General features: G+C 46.2%; 2 pseudogenes; both read right to left on the reverse strand.

The window, feature by feature from the left end:
* Positions 1 to 5: 5 nt before the first annotated feature.
* On the reverse strand, positions 6 to 1,061 carry LOC140626773 (actin, cytoplasmic 2-like; annotated as a pseudogene).
* Positions 1,062 to 4,157: 3,096 nt separating this feature from the next.
* On the reverse strand, positions 4,158 to 5,869 carry LOC140626727 (ribulose-phosphate 3-epimerase-like; annotated as a pseudogene).
* Between the last annotated feature and the right edge of the window lie 12,021 nt (positions 5,870 to 17,890).

Consider the following 17,890-nt stretch of genomic DNA (forward strand, 5'->3'; position numbering starts at 1 on the left):
ACTAACTAGCAGTCTGCCTGGAAGCATTTGCGGTGGACGATGGAGGGGCCGGACTCGTCGTACTCCTGCCTGCTGGAAGGTGGACAGTGAGGCAGGATGGAGCCCCCAGCCCACACAGAGTACTTGCGCTCAGGGGGTGCGATGATCTTGATCTTCATTGTGCTGGGTGCCCGGGCAGTTATCTCCTTCTGCATCTGCCAGCAATGCCGGGTACCTGGTGGTCCCACCAGGCAGCACTGTGTTGGCATAGAGGTCCTTGCGATGTCGACGTCACACTTCATGATGGAGTTGAAGGTAGTTTCACCGATGCCGCAGGATTCCGTGCCCCGGAAGGAAGGCTGGAAGAAAGCCCATCGGGCAGCTCATAGCTCTTCTCCAGGAGGAGCTGGAGGGCATGGTGGCCATCTCCTGCTCGAAGTCCAGGGCCACATAACACAGCTTCTCCTTGATGTCACGCACGATTTCCCCTCGGTGGTGGTGGTGAAGCTGTAGCCACGCTTCGTGAGGATCTTCATGAGGTCGCCCGTCAGGTCCCGGCCAGCCAGGTCCAGGCGCAAGATGGCATGGGGGAGGGCGTACCCCTCATAGATGGGCACTGTGTGGGGGGCACCATGTGGGTGACTCCGTCACCGGAGTCCATCACGATGCCAGTGGTGTGGCCAGAGGGTACAGGGACAGCACAGCCTGGCTGGCCACATACATGCCTGGGGTGTTGAAAGTCTCGAACATGATCTGGATCATCTTCTCACAGTTGGCCTTGGGGTTCCGGGGGGCCTCGGTCAGCAGCACCGGGTGCTCCTCGGGGTCACGCGCAGCACGTTGTAGAAGGTATGGGGCCATGTCGTCCCAGTTGGTGATGATGCTGCGCTCGATGGGGTACTTGAGGGTCAGGATGCCTCTCTTGCTCTGGGCCTCATCGCCCACGTAGGAGTTCTTCTGGCCCATGCTCACCATCACGCCCTGGTGCTGGGGGCGCCTCACGATGGAGGGGTCCTATGAGGTAGGCATTATTATTCCTTTTTTATGGATGAGGAAACCGAGGCTCAGGAAGACAGAGTAGCCCAAAGTCACCCAGCTGGAAAGTATTGAAGCTGAATTTTGAGACCACTGCAAAGTCTGGATCCTTCCCATGATGCCATCTGCCTCTCACATTCAACTCCTACTCACACACCCAAGACTTGTGTATGGGTTTATAGCTGGTGACATTGCCCCCCACCCCCAAGAATTACTATTGAACCAAGTCTTCCTGTCTTGTCTATGTGCAGTTGATTTATTGAAGTCCTTTTTTTTAAACAAGGATTTTATTTATTTATGCCAGAGAGAGAGAGAGATAGTGAGAGAGAACACAAGCAAGGGGAAGGGGCAGAGAGAGAGGGGAAGCAGGCTCCCTGCTGAGCTGGGAGCCCAAAGTGGGGCTGGGTCCCAGGAACCCAGGATCATGACCTGAGCCAAAGGCAGATGCTTAACTTACTGAGCCACCCAGACACCCTGATTTATTGAAGTCCTATGCAGTATAGGACTTGGGCTATGTGGAATAATGGGAAGAATATGGACGCGGGAGCAGGACAGACCAGCACTAGGTTCTGGTCCTGCACTCGACTCTGTCAACTCTGGGCTCGACACTGTAAGCCCAATTTTCTTCAACTGCAAAACATCACATCCTTACAGTGTTGCGGTGGGATGAAATGAAGGCACACTTGAGCCTCTGGGAGAACACCAAGTACGGCGCCGCCTACGCCTCTAAGTCACCTTCTCCTACCCTGAGCCTCATGTAATTTCGATTTGGGTTTCTCCTCCCTGCCAGCACACTTTGGGTCTCATCAGCCATGCAACGGAAGGGCTGGCTATTCCTCCAGCTGCTCCCAAGTAAGGATGGCACCTTACATTCTTTTTTTTTTTTTTTTAAGATTTTATTTATTCATTCATGAGAGACACAGAGAGAGAGACACAGGCAGAGGGGGAAGCAGGCTCCATGCAGGGAGCCTGACGCGGGACTCAATCCCAGGACCCCAAGATCATGCCCTGGGCCGAAGGCGGCACTAAACCGCTGAGCCACCCGGGCTGCCCGGCACCTTACATTCATAATGTATGGCTACTAACAGTCATCCAACTCATTGAAAAAATATTGAACACAATGCACCATCCTCCACCCTCCTAATGAACCTTTCATTCAGGGCTCAGGTGAGCTCTTCATCCTGTGGGGAGCCCCCGCCTCATCATTGCTACCCCAGGTGCCTGCATCTCCACATACCACAATTCCTTGTGATCACCAGTTGGGGTGTCCTTGATGCAGATAAACTGTCAGCATCCTGAGGATGGAGATTGGGTCACACAATCCTTCTGTCTCAGGCACACAGCCCAGCACCTACCTGGTACATAGTAGACATTTGGAAAATACTAGTATACAAATTTAAAGTTTAATTACTATAAGCTTGAATTTATGAATAAATTCCAAGGCAAGAAATAATATTCATGGAGGATTTCATGAGGAATGTACAGTTCCTCTCTTAGTAATTATCAGACTTGGCTATATATTAGAATCATTTGGAAGCTGAAGAAAGTCAGCCTCTCTGTTGGTGGGGTCTTATATTGGTATCTGGCAAAAGTTCCCCAGAGTTTTCTAATGTGCAGCCGAGGTTGGAAACCACTGCTCCAGAGAATCTACACTCTACCACCGGGGAATAGCTCACATATCCTGGTATACCATTTCGGCCCCACAAGAAAGTATGCCCCTATTGAATTCTACTGGGGCTTTCTGCCCAGCTTGAGTGACCCTATGCTATGTTACTGGAGTTACGGTGGAGCTAGACCCCTATAGGAAGATGCGCAGGAGAGATTTCTGTTGGGCATTAGTACCAAGAAGAGCTGCAATTCTTCGGAGCATCAAGTTCCTTTTCATCTTGTGGATTCTGGGAATCATTTAATTAACACTCTTTCCAAGCTGATAGCAGCTGCTGGAAAGCTCATGGCCAAAGTCATGGTCCACCTTTATCACCTGTACAGAATTTTATAGTATATGTATCCTATGCTGACTTTATTTTCTGTCTTTTTATCCTCCTTTACTCATTTTTTCTAATTTTTTTTAGTTGAGATATAATCCTCATTCCAAAAAATTCACTCTTTTTTGTAGTTTCATTGTACATTTGTTTTTTTAAAAAAATATTCTATTTATTTATTTGAGAGAGAAAGAAAGCAAGAGAGAGAACAAGCATGCATGAGGTGAGGGGCAGACTCCCTGCCTAGCAGGGAGCCTGATATGGGGCTCTATCCCTGGACCCCAGGATCATGACCTGCGCCGAAGGCAGTTGCCCAACTAACAGAGCCACCTAGGCATCCCTGTACATTTTTTTTTTTTTAAGAAAACAAAAGCCAGACAAACCCAAGTTGTCTAGGCAAATAAGCTCAAATATTTTGGTCATGTCTGACATTATAATCTTCTATGTATGTCTTTTAATTAAAGTTATTTCTATATGCCTCATGTTATCTGATGTGATTAAACACCACCTATTCAGGGCACAAAGCTTTTCTAAGTCAAAACAGAAACCAACAAATTTTTACATTGTAGTATAGAAACAAACAAGCAAGCTCTAGTCTATGCAGAAGTGTTAATGTTCTTATTTTTCAAACCTTATTTCTCAAAACTCATAGTAGCCCAAAGAAGTTTAATGAAACTGGTCTCCTGTTTCTTTTTCAGTATATGTAATATATAACAAGAGAATTTGCAAGAATGAAGTAGTGGATACATATTTGTTGTCAAAGTATAATTTGGGACACAATTTTAAATATTTAGTTTACAGATTAACTTTGTACCTTGTCATGTTTTGGCCTATGTGGTTTTTGTGGGATTGATATGATACATATACTTGGGGTCAAAATCCATAGTATCCAGAATGTTCTCAGCCATCTGGTTCCACTACAGGGTAAAATTAGACTGGAAATAAGACAATGTTACATAAAAGAGGTTTCCTTTGCCTAATCTATTTCCCAAGGGCTCCATTTATAAAGAGTACAAACCAGAAATCCTGTGCTTTACGGGATTCTTTCCCTGGTATCAGTTTGTTGTTGAGTTTTAGTTTCTTCATTTTTTTTACATGGGGTCAAAAGTACCTGTCCTACCACTCATAAGAGTGATTCTGGATTTAATGAGATTATATCGAAGTACTATATAGGCTACAAAACATAAACTTTTATACCGACAGCTACTTTGTATTGAGCATCCTCAGTTCAACTATCCTACAATTCTGGGAATAGTAGTGGAAGCTTTACATGTAGCACACTCTCTCTTAATGCTCAACACAACCCTGCATGGTTATTATAATTATATTCAATGTATAAATCAGTTAACAGATACTCAAAGAGGCTAGTTGATTTGATTTGCTAAAGTTGAATAGTTGGAAAAGAGAAGAGTCCAGATTCAACTCAATATTACTTCCAAATAGAGGCTTTCTTTTCCTTTTGGCTTGGAGAGAGCACATTATTTCACATCCTTAAGAATAGTGAGTAAGAAGAGAGATAGATGGGGATCAGTGTATAACCTGTCCCTCCAGCAGAGCTAACAAAGAAAACACCTTGATAAAATCTATACTTGGACTTTAAAACAGGCCATCTGAAATCCCTGGGCTTCATACACTGTTTTTACAGTTTTTATGTATCAAATACAAGGTGCAAAGTAAAAAATAGATGTTTAAGAAGCAGTAATACAGTATGCCATCTTAGCCTGATTCAAACCTAGATTTTTCACAAGTTCCGTTCTAGTCATATTGTCACACACATACACTCAAATCAATAAGGACACAAAACAGGAATAAGGGCTTCTTTTGCTTTGGAAAACAATCAAGAAATGAGAAGATTTAAAATGCAGAAAAAACACATTTTTTTCATCGGAGCTAGTAGGCCATCATTAGGCATTAAGACACATTTTTTGTTTATAAACTTAATACAGCCATATTTTTACTTTATAAAAACCAAGTCTCCCAGTAAAAATGTTATTTTACCACACTAATCTTTAAATTCCATCACTAAAAATACACACCAATTCCTAATCTCTTGGAACATTCTGCAGAACAGATTTTAGCCACTAGAATGAATAGCTGCTCAGGAAAACAGCACTGTTTCAACTGTGATAGAATTTGGTAGTCCATATTCTTGTCTTCCAGTAAAAGATTTCATGAGCATAAACATTGGACTCCTTGTGGTTTCATCGATCGAGAGAATGGTTCTGAGCAGCTTCTGAGCAAACATTTCTTAACAGGTTGATCACAGACTTGGAGGCATCACTCCTCATAATGGTACTGCCAGACACAATCAGGTTAGGTCCTGCCTCTGCACATTTACGGATAGTGTCAGAACCTACTCCACCACCGATTTCCATGTCCAAGGACAGGAACTGAGTCTTCAATCAATTAACCTTTGACAGCATATCTTCCATGAATTTCTGCCCTCCAAACCCAAGTTCCACTGTCATAACCAAGGCCATATCTATCTGATTAGCCCATGATGCTAAATACTCAACTGTAGTTCTTGGTTTGATGGCAAGGCCAACCTTCATCCCATTCTCCTGAATGTCTTTAATCGAAGCCCTGGGTTCTCGGTGGCCTCAAGATGTATATTGCTTGGCTCCTGCTACAGCCATTGGTTTTACCCACTGTTCCAGCCCGGATACCATCATGTGCATATCAAAGAAACGGTCCTGGCCTAGCTGCTTTTGGAGGTTTTCTACCACAGGATGTCCAAAGTGATGCTGGGAACAAAATGCCTGTCCATCATATCCATAATCAGCCCCAGAGTCCAGCATCTGGAGGCACTCAGCCCCTAAATTGGCCAAATCGCTGTTAAGGATGGATGAGCCAGTCTTGCAGCCAGACGCCATGATCCTGGTTCCTAAGAGCAAGTTACCCCCCAGTCCCCCCCATAAGACAAAAGTGTTGCCCTGACTGGCTACGCTGTCTTATCTCCTTCTTGGTAGAGTCTTCCGGACTAAAATCCTCTCTTTTAGTTTATTTTTTTAAAAGATTTTATTTATTTATTCACAAGAGACACACACAGAGAAGCAGAGACATAGGCAGAGGGAGAAGCAGGCTCCCTGTGGGGAGCCCAACATGGGACTCGATCCCAGGACCCTGGGATCACGCCCTGAGTTGAAGCAGACGCTCAACTGCTGAGCCACCCAGGCATCCCTAAAGTTCCGGGGTTTTTTTTTTTTTTTTAAAGATTTATTTATTTATTTATTCATAGAGACAGAGAGAGAGAGAGAGGCAGAGACACAGGCAGAGGGAGAAGCAGGCTCCATGAAGGGAGTCTGACGTGGGACTCATCCAAGGTCTCCAGGATCCCGCCCTAGGCTGCAGGCGGCGCTAAACCGCTGCGCCACTGGGGCTGCCCCTAAAGTTCTGTTTTAAAGTGTGTGATTCAGGGGCGCCTGGCCGGCTCAGTTGTAAGAGTATTTGACTCTTGGTCTTGGGGTTGTGAGTTCCAAGCCCCACACTGGGGGTTTACTTAAATAAATTAATTTAAAAAATAAAGTGTATGAATCTGTGGTTTTTAGTATATTCACAAGATTGTGTGACCATCACCACTACCTAATTCCAGAACATTTTCATCACTCCAAAAAGAAACTCTATCCCCATTAGCAGCCACGTCCCCTCCCCCCTTCTCAGCCTTTGGCAATCACTGTCTACTTTCTTTCCTTATAGATTTCCTTATTCTGGACAATTCGTAGACATGGAATCAGATCATATGTGGCCTTTTAGGTCAGGCTTCCTTCATTTAGCATGTTTCCAAGGTTCCTACATGTTGTGGCACCTTAGTACTTCACTCCCTTTTAAAAAAAAAAAAAGATTTTATTTATTTATTCATGAGAGATACACAGAGAGAGGCAGAGACATAGGCAGAGGGAGAAGCAGGCTCCGTGTGGGGAGCCCGATGTGGGACTTGATCCCAGGACCCCAGGATCATGACCTGAGCCAAAGGCAGATGCTCAACCACTGAGCTACCCAGGTGCCCCACTTCACCCCTTTTTATGGCTGAACAATAAATTCCACTGTACGGTTGTACTACATTTTGGTTTTCCATTCACCCGTTGATGGACATTTGGGTTTCCACTTCTTGGCTATCATGAGTCATGTTGCTATGGACATTCACATGCAGGTCTCCATGTGAACAGGATTCAGTTCTCTTGGGCACATACCTACCGGCGGATTGGCTGGGTCACAGAGCAACTCTATGGTTAACTTCCTGAGAATCTTTTTCTCATGGAAAATTATTTTTTATCTTGTTGTACTGTATGCCTCTCTGTAAGCCTCTACAAATCCTTCTTTTTTGGAACAAGGCAGAGTATAAATAAATAAATAAATCCCGAAGCACTCCCAAGCCATCTGTTTAATAATCTGTGCTAGAATTTTGCCAGGATTCTATATTGAGCCATTTGGCCCGTAGTTTCCAGAAATACCTTCTGTCTCTTTGTGAAAATCAGAACATTCTCTCATCTCCGATGTCCTCATCATTAATCCGGGTTGTTTTTCCCTCCTACCTGCAAGGTATTTCATGACTTGGGTGTCAAATTTCTTCAAGTGTGGCTTCTAGCACTTGTGTGAGGCACATGAGCTCCCATCACCTGCCTTCTTGTCTACCTTGTGATGCAATTACATGTTTATATCCAAGCACTTCCTGCCCATGGTTTTAACTACGGTTGAACAGAGAAGCCCACAGTAAACAGCCCTACTACCTCATCCCTCCTACCCTGCTAGTCTCACTCCTTGGAGGCAACTACTTCTACCTGTTACTCTGGGAGTGACTTCCATGTTTCTAAATAATCTGCTTATGCTGCTGTTTCTGTATTTCTCCATTGTAGACATCCTCCATTGATTTTTTAGCTGAGGAGGATAGGGATTTAGTTCACATACATCATCTGTACAGCCCTCTCCCCACTGTCCTCCCAACACGGTTAGAGAGCTGTTTTTATTCAGTTCCTTCCAGTAAAATGAAAATAAACTTGTTCGTTACTTGCTGTTTCAAGTAACATATTTATATCTTTATTTCCCATCCTGTCCGTTCTTGCTAGTTTGGACTCACTATTTTGTAGGCGAAGGATACCATCACTCCTACCTTTCCCCTCGGGCTCTCCTTCCCAACTTTGTCTTCTGAGCATTTACTCGAAATGCTCAATGTTGCTAACACTATATTCTAATTTCCTAACCATAATTGTCTTCGTGCTTTGCCTATAGGTTGGTTCTAGATGCTTAAATCCAGTAAATAACATTTACATTTGAGGCAAGGTAAAATTTGTTTGTGGCAGAGCCAGCAATGTCCTATAACAACGTTTCCTTTCATTTGTTTTAGTTTATCCTAGAGTTTGGATGCCTCTCTTCCTCTTCCTCTTTTCTTCTCTTCACTTTACATAACCATTTCTTCAAGTTTGTTTTCCAACTTTTCAGCCTATTAAATATTCTGTGTATGAAGCCCCGCCCTTTCTCTACCCCAGGAACTCCTCACACAGAGTCCTCTCTCTTATGCTCTAATTTGGGCAAGTTGTCTTTTTTATTGTTTATTTACCTTTTTTTTTTTTTTTTTTAGTAAGCCCTATGCCCAATGTGGAGCTCAAACTCACAACCCTGTAATAAAGAATCCTGTGCTTTTCCAACAAGCCAGGCAGGTGACCCTGGGTGAGTTTTCTGTCACATGGTTGTCCACCTAGGACTTCTTCCTTTCACTGATGCCCTGGGCTGGTCCCACTGTTTTCCCCTTCTTTCCCCCTTCTCTTTCTCCCTCCCTCTTTTTTTCTTCTTTGTTTACACTATCATTTTCCGGCACCCCATCTTCAAGTAATTTCTTAAGAAGAGGCTTATGGTACATGGATTTTCTGAGTCCCTCATTTCTGAAAGTGTCATGGTGCCTCCTCATACTTGAATGGTCATTTGAATGGATATAGATTTCTGCATTAAAAATTGCTTTTTTCACACAATGTCAAAGCCTTAGCTAATGGGAATCCTGAGGCCAGTCTTATTCTTTCATTTTTTTTAAGATTTTGTTTTTAAAGTAATCTCTATACCTAGTGTGGGGCTTGAACTCACAACCCCTATATCAAGGGTTGCATGCTTCACCTACTGAGCCAGCCAGGCACCGCTAATTCTTAATATTTTTCGATGTAAACTTTTTCCCCTCTAGGGAAACTTTTAGGATCTTGTGTTTAACATTGCTATTTTAAACGTTTGTCATGACAGTGCTTATGTGTGGATCTCTCATTCACTTGTGATTCTTGATGTCTCCTTTACATTTGAAAATTGTGTTCTTTGGCTTTGGGGAATTATTTTGTTTCCTTATTTTAGAATGTCATCCCTTTCACTTTCTTTGTACATTTTTCCTGGATAGACTTTCATCAGAATGATTCTGTAATTCTCTACCTTCCAACATCTTTTATTGAAATCTTTATTTCTACAATCCTATCTTTAATCTCTGGTAGCTCATACTATTTTCTTTTTTTCCCTTTCTTTATTTTATTTTTTAAAAGATTTTATTTATTTATTTGAGAGAGTGAGTGAGAGAGAACAAGAGTCGGTGGAGGGGCAGAGGGAGAGAGAGAGAAGCAGACTCCCTGTGAGCCCAATGCAGGGCTTGATCCCAGGACCCTGAAATCATGGCCTGAGCTGAAATCAAGAGTCAGATGCTAACCAACTGTGCCACTCAGGTGCCCCACTCACACTATTTTCTGGTTGCTTCTTTCATAGCATCTTGTCCTTGTCTGGGGATGCAGCACCTCCACAAATCTCCCTGAAAATATCTATTAGTTATTTTTTTTTATTTTTTTATTTATTTATGATAGTCACAGAGAGAGAGAGAGAGAGGCAGAGACACAGGCAGAGGGAGAAGCAGGCTCCATGCACTGGAAGCCCGACGTGGGATTCGATCCCGGGACTCCAGGATCGCGCCCTGGGCCAAAGGCAGGCGCTAAACCGCTGCGCCACCCAGGATCCCTTCTATTAGTTATTGAAAGTTTTCTTGTGTCTTCTGTGTCTGAAGTTATTTCTCTTTCTTGTGGAGCATCCTCTCCTATGTCCTTATCCTTACCTTTGTTTCCTTTTCATACCAGAGGCTTCTTTTTTAAGATTTTATTTATTTATTCATGAGAAACACAGAAAGAGAGGCAGAGAGATCCCTGGGTGGCGCAGCGGTTTAGTGCCTACCTTTGGCCCAGGGCGTGATCCTGGAGACCCGGGATTGAGTCCCACATCAGGCTCCCTGCATGGAGCCTGCTTCTCCTCTGCCTGTGTCTCTGCCTCTCTCCCTCTCTGTGTCTCTCCTGAATAAATAAATAAGTAAAATATTAAAAAAAAAAAAAAGAAAGAAAGAAAGAGGGGCAGAGACATAGGCAGAGGGAGAAGCGGGCTTCCCGCAGGGAACCTGATGTGGGACTTGATCCCCAGACTCCAGGATCACGCCGAGTCAAAGGCAGATGCTCAACTGCTGAGCCACCCAGACGTCCCATACCAGAGACTTTTGTTAAATGTCTGATGGTCTTTGTCTTTCCATATTTAAGAGTGAGGCTGGTAGGTCAGTTGGCAGACTTTATTTCCTTTAGGAATGGAGCCTGGGTCACAAGGGGGGCTCCAAGTCACAGAGGTAGAAGCCCCTTCTTTGGGGTCATTGAACCTTCCAACTGCGGATGGATGCTGGCTGCCCTACGTGTTTCTTAGGGATCTTCCGTCCCTGTGTGTTAGCCAGTCCTCCTCTCTTCAGCCCTGGCTGCATCTCCTGCCTCCTTCCTCCACACGGTCCAACCCCATGGCCTCACTGTGGCCTGAGCCCTGCTGTGGTTCTGCTGGATGATGTGCAACCTTCTCAGCTGCTTCCCACTTTGGGCTCCCTGTCCTCCCTCTTCATCAGGGACCACTCATCTCTACGTCCACCCCTATATACTTGCTGAAAATGTGCATCTGTGCTGGCCTCCCTCCTGTTCTCTTCCTTGTTAGGAAAATGTACTTTCCTTCATTGGTTTACTGTCAGTTTGGGGGGGGGGTCACAGGAGGGATGACAAACGTGTGGCCAGTAGTCTGTCTTAAAACAGAAATCTTCAATTTTCTTGCTCTTTTTTTGTTTTGTTTTTACTTATTTATTTTTTTAAGTAATCTCTATGCCCAATGTGAGGCTCGAACTCACGATCCTGAGATCAAGAGTCACATGTTCCCTCCCCTGACTGAGCCAGCCAGGCGCCCCCTTAACTCCTTCTTAATGTGTCTGTTTTGTTTTTCAGATTGAAGGTCATACTCTTTAACACAGGAGGATGAACCAAATTCAGTTTCATACTCATAATAAATATCTCAACACTTTGGGACCTGGAGGTTCCTGAAACCTGAGACACTTCCTTCCTTCCTTCCTTCCTTCCTTCCTTCCTTCCTTCCTTCCTTCCTTCCTTCCTTCTTTTACTCATGAGAGACACACAGAGAGAGACAGAGACACAGGCAGAGGGAGAAGCAGGCTCCCTGCAGGGAGCCCAATGAGGGACTCCATCCCCAGACCCGGGATCACACCCTGAGCCAAAGGCCGACACTCAACTGCTGAGCCATCCAGGTGTCCCTCCTTCCTCCCATTTGGTTGTTTCTGTCCCATTTGTCACTTCAAGTCAGATGCAGCTTTCCCCCTACCCCAGCACCCCATCATCCTGTCACCCTATCGCCCCATCACAGACCTCTGCATACTCTCATCCAAATGCCCACTCGTGTCTCTGTCCTGATAATTCTAGGTTCAGCACGGTGTTGGAGCCGCAGCTCCAGCTCCATCCACTGTCTTTGTTGGGCAGTTCCAAACCACGGTTTAGTCCTGGATGGGTTTTTCCTGCTTGATGGCAGAGCCTCCTAGCCTGCCCTGCCTTCCCCAAAAGCAGGTCCAGGCTTCTGGCCCTCCTTTTTTTAAGATTTTATTTATTTATTCATGAGAGACACACAGAGAGAGAGGCAAAGACACAGGCAGAGGGAGAAGCAGGCTCCATGCAGGGAGCCCAATGTGGGACTCCATCCCAGGACTCCAGGATCAGGCCCTGGACCAAAGATAGAGGCTTAACCTCTGAGCCACCCAGGCATCCCTAGAGGTGTTCTCATGCAAAATGACACACGGTCAAAGTTATTTACTGCAGCACTGTTTATCTGGGTGGAAGACTGTGGACCACCCAAATGGTTGAGTGGAGGCAGAAATTAGGTATATCCATATCACAGGATATTGTGTAGTCATAAAAATGAGAAAACTCTTTATGTATTGATACAAAATAGTATCAAAGATATACTTAGTAAAAACTGGGGGATGTAGAGTAAGTGGCTAACACTTGGGTAACATTTATGTAAGGGAGGAGAAAATAAGACAGGTTTATCTTGTCTATGCATAAAGTCCCTGGAAGTTTACCACAACATTCACTGACTCCTAAGAGGGGACCTAGCTGGTGAGGGATGGGGTGAAAGGGACATTTTCACTATATATGCTCTTGGACCTTTTGAGCTATGGAACACATGAAAGTGTTATCTATTAAAAATAAATAAATAAGGGATCCCTGGGTGGCTCAGCGGTTTAGCGCCTGCCTTCGGTCCAGGGCGTGATCCTGGGGTCCCGGGATCGAGTCCCACGTCGGGCTTCTGCATGGGGCCTGCTTCTCCCTCTGCCTGTGTCTCTGCCTCACTCTGTCTCTCTCTGTGTCTCTCATGAATAAATAAATAAAATCTTTAAAAATAAATAAATAAATAAATAAATAAATAAATAAATAAATAAATAAATAAAATTTAAAACTCTCCCTTTGTGTAATCTCAATTTAGTTTTTTAAAAAGTCACAGTGGCTGGCTCAGTTTAGTTTTTTAAAAAGTACCTGGCTGGCTCAGTTGATGGAGCATGTGACTCTTGATCTCACAGTCATGAGTTTGGGCCCCATGTTGGGTGTAGAGATTACTAAAAAATTGTTTAAAAAAAAAAACAAAAAATTGGGGGTGGCTGGGTTGCTCAGTGGGTTAAGCGACTGGCTTTAGCTCAGGTCATGATCCCAGGGTCCTGGAATTGAGCCCCATGTCGGGCTCCCTGCTCAAAGAAGAGTCTGCTTCTGACTCTCCCTCTGCCTGCCACTCCTCCTGCTTGCATGTTCTTTCTCTCTCTTTCTCTGTTAAATAAAGACATAAAAAAATCTTTTTTTAAAGATTTTATTTATTTATTCATGAGACACACAGAGAGAGGCAGAGGCAGAGACATAGGCAGAGGGAGAAGCAGACTCCCTGCAGGGAGCCCAATGCCGGACTCAATCCCTGGACCCCGGATCACACCCTGAGCCAAACGGAGATGCTCAACCACTGAGCCACCCAGGCTGCCCAAGAAGTAAAAAATCTTAAAATACATTATTATAGATAGCTTTTATGTTAACCTATATTCTGTGAATTCAGAACATGTTCTAACAATCTAACATGAGGGGCAGCCCATGTGGCTCAGTGGTTTAGCGCCGCCTTCAGCCCTGGGAGTCATCCTGGAAACCTGGGATCGAGTCCCACATCGGGCTCCCTGCATGGAGCCTGCTTCTCCCTCTGCCTGTGTCTGTGCCTCTCTTTGTCTCTCATGAATAAATAAATAAATAAATAAATTTTAAAGCCCTTTCTAAAAAAAAAAAACAATCTAACATGAAATATGCATTTTGCTATATTAATATGCCTGTATGTTACATATTATACTTATCATGCATATCCCCTTCTTAAAGCTCTCTTTAGGGGTCCCGGGGTAGCTGGGTCAGTTAAGCGTCTGCCTTTAGCTCAGATCCTGATCTCAGGATCCAGCTCTCTGCTCAGTGGAGAGTCTGCTTCTCCAGCTCCCTCTGCCCCTCCCCCTGCTTATGCTCTCTCTTTCTCTCTCTCTCTCTCTCTCACTCTCTCTCAACTAAATGAATAGAATATTTTTTTAAATTTCTCTTTATAAGAATCTGAAGGGAAAACATCACAATGTTAACAGTGGTTATTTCTGGGTAGTTGGCATATGAGTGATTGTCAATTTCTTCTTTTTCCATTTATTGTTTCTCTCCCAGTTTTTTGTGATAAAGATACATTGCTTCTAATAATCAGGAAAATGTCATGTCGGTTCCTCCTCCTCACTCTTTGCAGAGTAAAGCCTGGCCCCTTCCATATGCTATCGAGGCTGCTGCCTGCATGTCCATCTTCCTCTGTTGCTCCCCATCCCTCCCCTGATCCCCTCCCCCCCACCGAGGATTTGTCAACCCTAAACAAGGCCTCTTGACTGTTCTTGACTGTTCTCCTCTGGTTCAGTAATGCGACCCAGCCCATGCGGCTCAAATGTCCCACCTCCCAGACAGAATCAGTGGTACCCTCCTCTGTGACCTGGGTCCATCCATCATCTGCCTCTGGACTGCATTAGTCATGCGTGTGGCTCTTGTCCTAGGAGTCACCAGGCTTCCAGGTGTAGCCCAGCCCTGACTCACTGTGGGCATCTGGAGCGTGTGGGCCTAACAGCCATTCCCTGCTTGCTTCTTCCACCTTCTGCAAGGTGCAGGTGCTGAGAGAGTTACCTGCTGGCTGCCGTCCCCACATCATGTTGGTGTCTCCTTTCTGCGTATCAGAGTTTCCGGGATGTGAACGTGGTGTTCAGCCTCATCTGGCCTCAGTCCTGGTTCCTCTCCTAGTGGGGTCACCTACATAAGCAGCATTCTTCAGGTCGGGCCGCATCCTCCATACCCATGATGACTACTGGCCCGATCCCCCGTGGTCCAACGTCAGGAGAAGGAGCTCTCCCAGGGTGCTTAGTGGTCTTCAGGAGCCTGAGGAGGCCCCTTGCTCATGTCCTTGGAGAAAGTGGGGCTGGGAGATGAAGCAACATGTGTGGCAGAGACTTACACACACACACCCCCAAGGAGCCTTCCAGTCTTCCTGCCTGCCTCTATCTGGAGGGACACTGGCCAGAAGGGAGGAGATGGGAGCAGGAAGAGTGACTGGAGCAGGGCCCATCTTATCACCTGGAGAACTTGAGTCTCTTGCCGTTTTGCAGAAAGTTCCCTGTTTCCCAGCGTGCATAGACCCAGTGGTTCACAAAGGGCCCCCATGTGCTCCCATCCCTCACCGAGCCCACCCCCAGCTCACAGGACAGCTGGACATAAAGGAAATGGCAGAGGGTAGATGTCAAATTCCTTTCCTGTCCATATATGCCCCGGAGTAAGGGATACTCTTACAGACTCACCCCTAATCCAGCCACTGCTGCTCTCACCCTTATTCCCAAGGAGATTTCCCTAGAGGATGAGTCCCAGCCTGAGAGCCTGGACACTGGCTCCCTTTGCAGCACTGCCCTCCGATAACAGCACCAGGGCTAAGGCTGGCTGTGGTAGGCACACAGCCCTGGACAGACACGGACAGTCACCTACGCAGCCCAGTGTTCAAAATCCTTCCATTAATAAGCACTAATGGCTAATATTTACTGAGAACTTAGTAGGTGCAGGACATGTTCTGAGTGCCTTCCCTGTGTTAAGGAAATAGGTACGGTGACTACATCTGTTCTGCACATAGGGAAACCGAGGCACAGAGAGGTGAAGCAGGTGTCTCCAGGTCGCTTGGCTGGTGAATGTTTTAGCCAGGGTTTGAACCCTCTGGCTCCAGAGGCCTGCGTCCCTAACCACAAGGCTAAACTGTAGGGGGAGAGGTTCTCTTCCAGGCGGGCTGTGCCTCTTATTTGCAACTCCTGTGAAGTGCAGATATTCCTGGGGAGGGCCCAGTATGCCTCTTTCACCTTCTGCCTGTGAATTGGCTTTAGCAGATCCTTCCCTGAGGAGGTGTTGGCTACAGCCTGAGGATGGCCCCTGGGCCTCTCAAAGGGTGTGGGCTGGGCAAGCGATGGAGCCTCCACAGAGGTCATGAGTGTCAAGGAAGAGGGGATCAGTCCTGCGAGCTGCCTGAGGGTGGCGGGGAAGAGAGGGCGAGCACTGAGGCCCCTCATCTCAGCAGGGACAACAGCAGGGAAACAAGGTGAGGAAAAGTGGGGGTAGAACAGGGAAGGGCTCAAGCTGACTCCTCAGAGCCCACACTTTTGGTATGACCTCCCAAAGTGGAGTGAAGGGGCTTGAGAATGGATGGACAGGGGAGTAGACAGACGGACAGGGGAGAGCAGTGAAGGCGAGGGACCGGCCGGACCAGGGCTTCATAGTCCTTCAGCCGTAGGCTGAGCCCTGACCCTCCCAGGATGCCCCAGACCACTGCATCAGAGTCCAGAGTCACGGTTCTGAACTCCAACCCTCCACACCCAACCCAGCTCTTAGCTCCGCAACAGAACGAAGTGGGTCTGGAGCACCTGGGTGGCTCAGTCTGTTAAGCATTTGCCTTGGGCTCAGGTCATGATCCCAGAGTCCTGGGATTGAGTCCCCCATCGGGCTCCCTGCTCAGCGGGGGGCCTCCTTCTCCCACTGCTTCTCCCCACCCCCACTGATGTTTTCTGTTGCTCACTTACTCTTTGTCTCAAATAAATAAATATATTAAGTTTTTTAAAAAAGAAGAAAGAATGAGGTCGGTCTGTGCCAGCTGGATGCTCGATGTTGGGTGCTGCCAGGAGCCTTCTGTTAGCATTGCCTAAAAACCTAGAAGAAGCTCCTTCCACCACACATCTGCTGCTGACTATTCAGAGCCCATAGCATGCTCCCTGGGCCTTCACAGCCATGTGGGGAGGTGGCCCAGATGAACCTCATTTGGCCTGTGAAGACTTGAGCTCAGGGAGGTGTGGTCACTTACCCAGGATTCAAACCCAGAATGCTACACACCGAGTATAATACTCCTGCTAACCCACAGCTGCACCCCGGGGTTCCCAGCCCATGCTCTAGCCTCGGGGCCTTCCCGGGTTGCCTGAGCCTCCCTGCCTTCCAGACACACTGGGCACCACTTCCCAAACCCGTATTTGCTTCAGAATTGCCTGAGGAGTGGTTTTTCTTTTTCTTTCTTTCTTTTTTTTTTTTTTTTTTGAGGAGTGTATTTTAGATACAGATCCCTAGAGTTCACCCCACAGAGACTCTGACTGTGGAGGTCTGGGTTGGGGCTTAGGACTCTGTATTCTTAGCAAAGCCCAAATAATTCTCAGAGGAGATTCCTGCTTGCACCCAGCTCTGAGAAACCTGTACCACTTGCCATCTCAGGATCTCCGAGGTGTCTGGGCAAGCTCTTTCCTATGGCAGGGGTCCATGAACATCAGAGGGATGAACGAGGACCCCTTTATCCCTGATTTTGTCACACAGGTTCCTCTTGTGGGTTTAAAATGTTATAAAGAGCAATGGGAGACTTTTCTAGGCTGCAGATTGGTTGTCTTCTTAGGTTCCAGGCTGCCTCCCTGGGTTTCACTCCTCAGGTAAGGGACGCGTGAGGTGAGAGGGCCACCCCCTGAGGACTTGGCAGGGGCCTGAGGCTGTGCCCACATTTTCAGATCAGACTGGGGCTCCCTTTGGCTAAAATCATAGAATGGAGGCCAGACCCCAACGCAGTGTTTCTCAACCTGAAGTGGCCCAACCACTTCAGAATCACCTGTGTTATTTGGCAAAAATGCAGATTCTTGCCACACAACCCTGCCTTATTGAATGAGAATGGAGGATGGCGGGGTGGGATGGGGATAGGGCACACAGGCACAGGGCACACAGAACTCTGCATTCTTGGCTAACACCCCAGCCAATTCTCATTTATGTAAATGTTTGAGAAATCCTGCTATAGAACATGGACTTTGCAGTGTCACAGACCTGGGTTCAAATCTCAGCTCTGCCAAGAAATAGCTCTGTGTTTGTGTGTATGTGTCGTCTAGAACTAATTCCTTAACCTTGGCAAGACTCCATTTCCTTATCTATAAGAAGCGGATTACCACGTCTGCCCCATGGGTCTTACTGTGAGGATTAAGTCAACCTGTGAGAGGA

The sequence above is a fragment of the Canis lupus genome, chromosome 38 (genome assembly GCF_048164855.1).
Source record: "Canis lupus baileyi chromosome 38, mCanLup2.hap1, whole genome shotgun sequence".
NCBI lineage: Eukaryota > Metazoa > Chordata > Mammalia > Carnivora > Canidae > Canis > Canis lupus.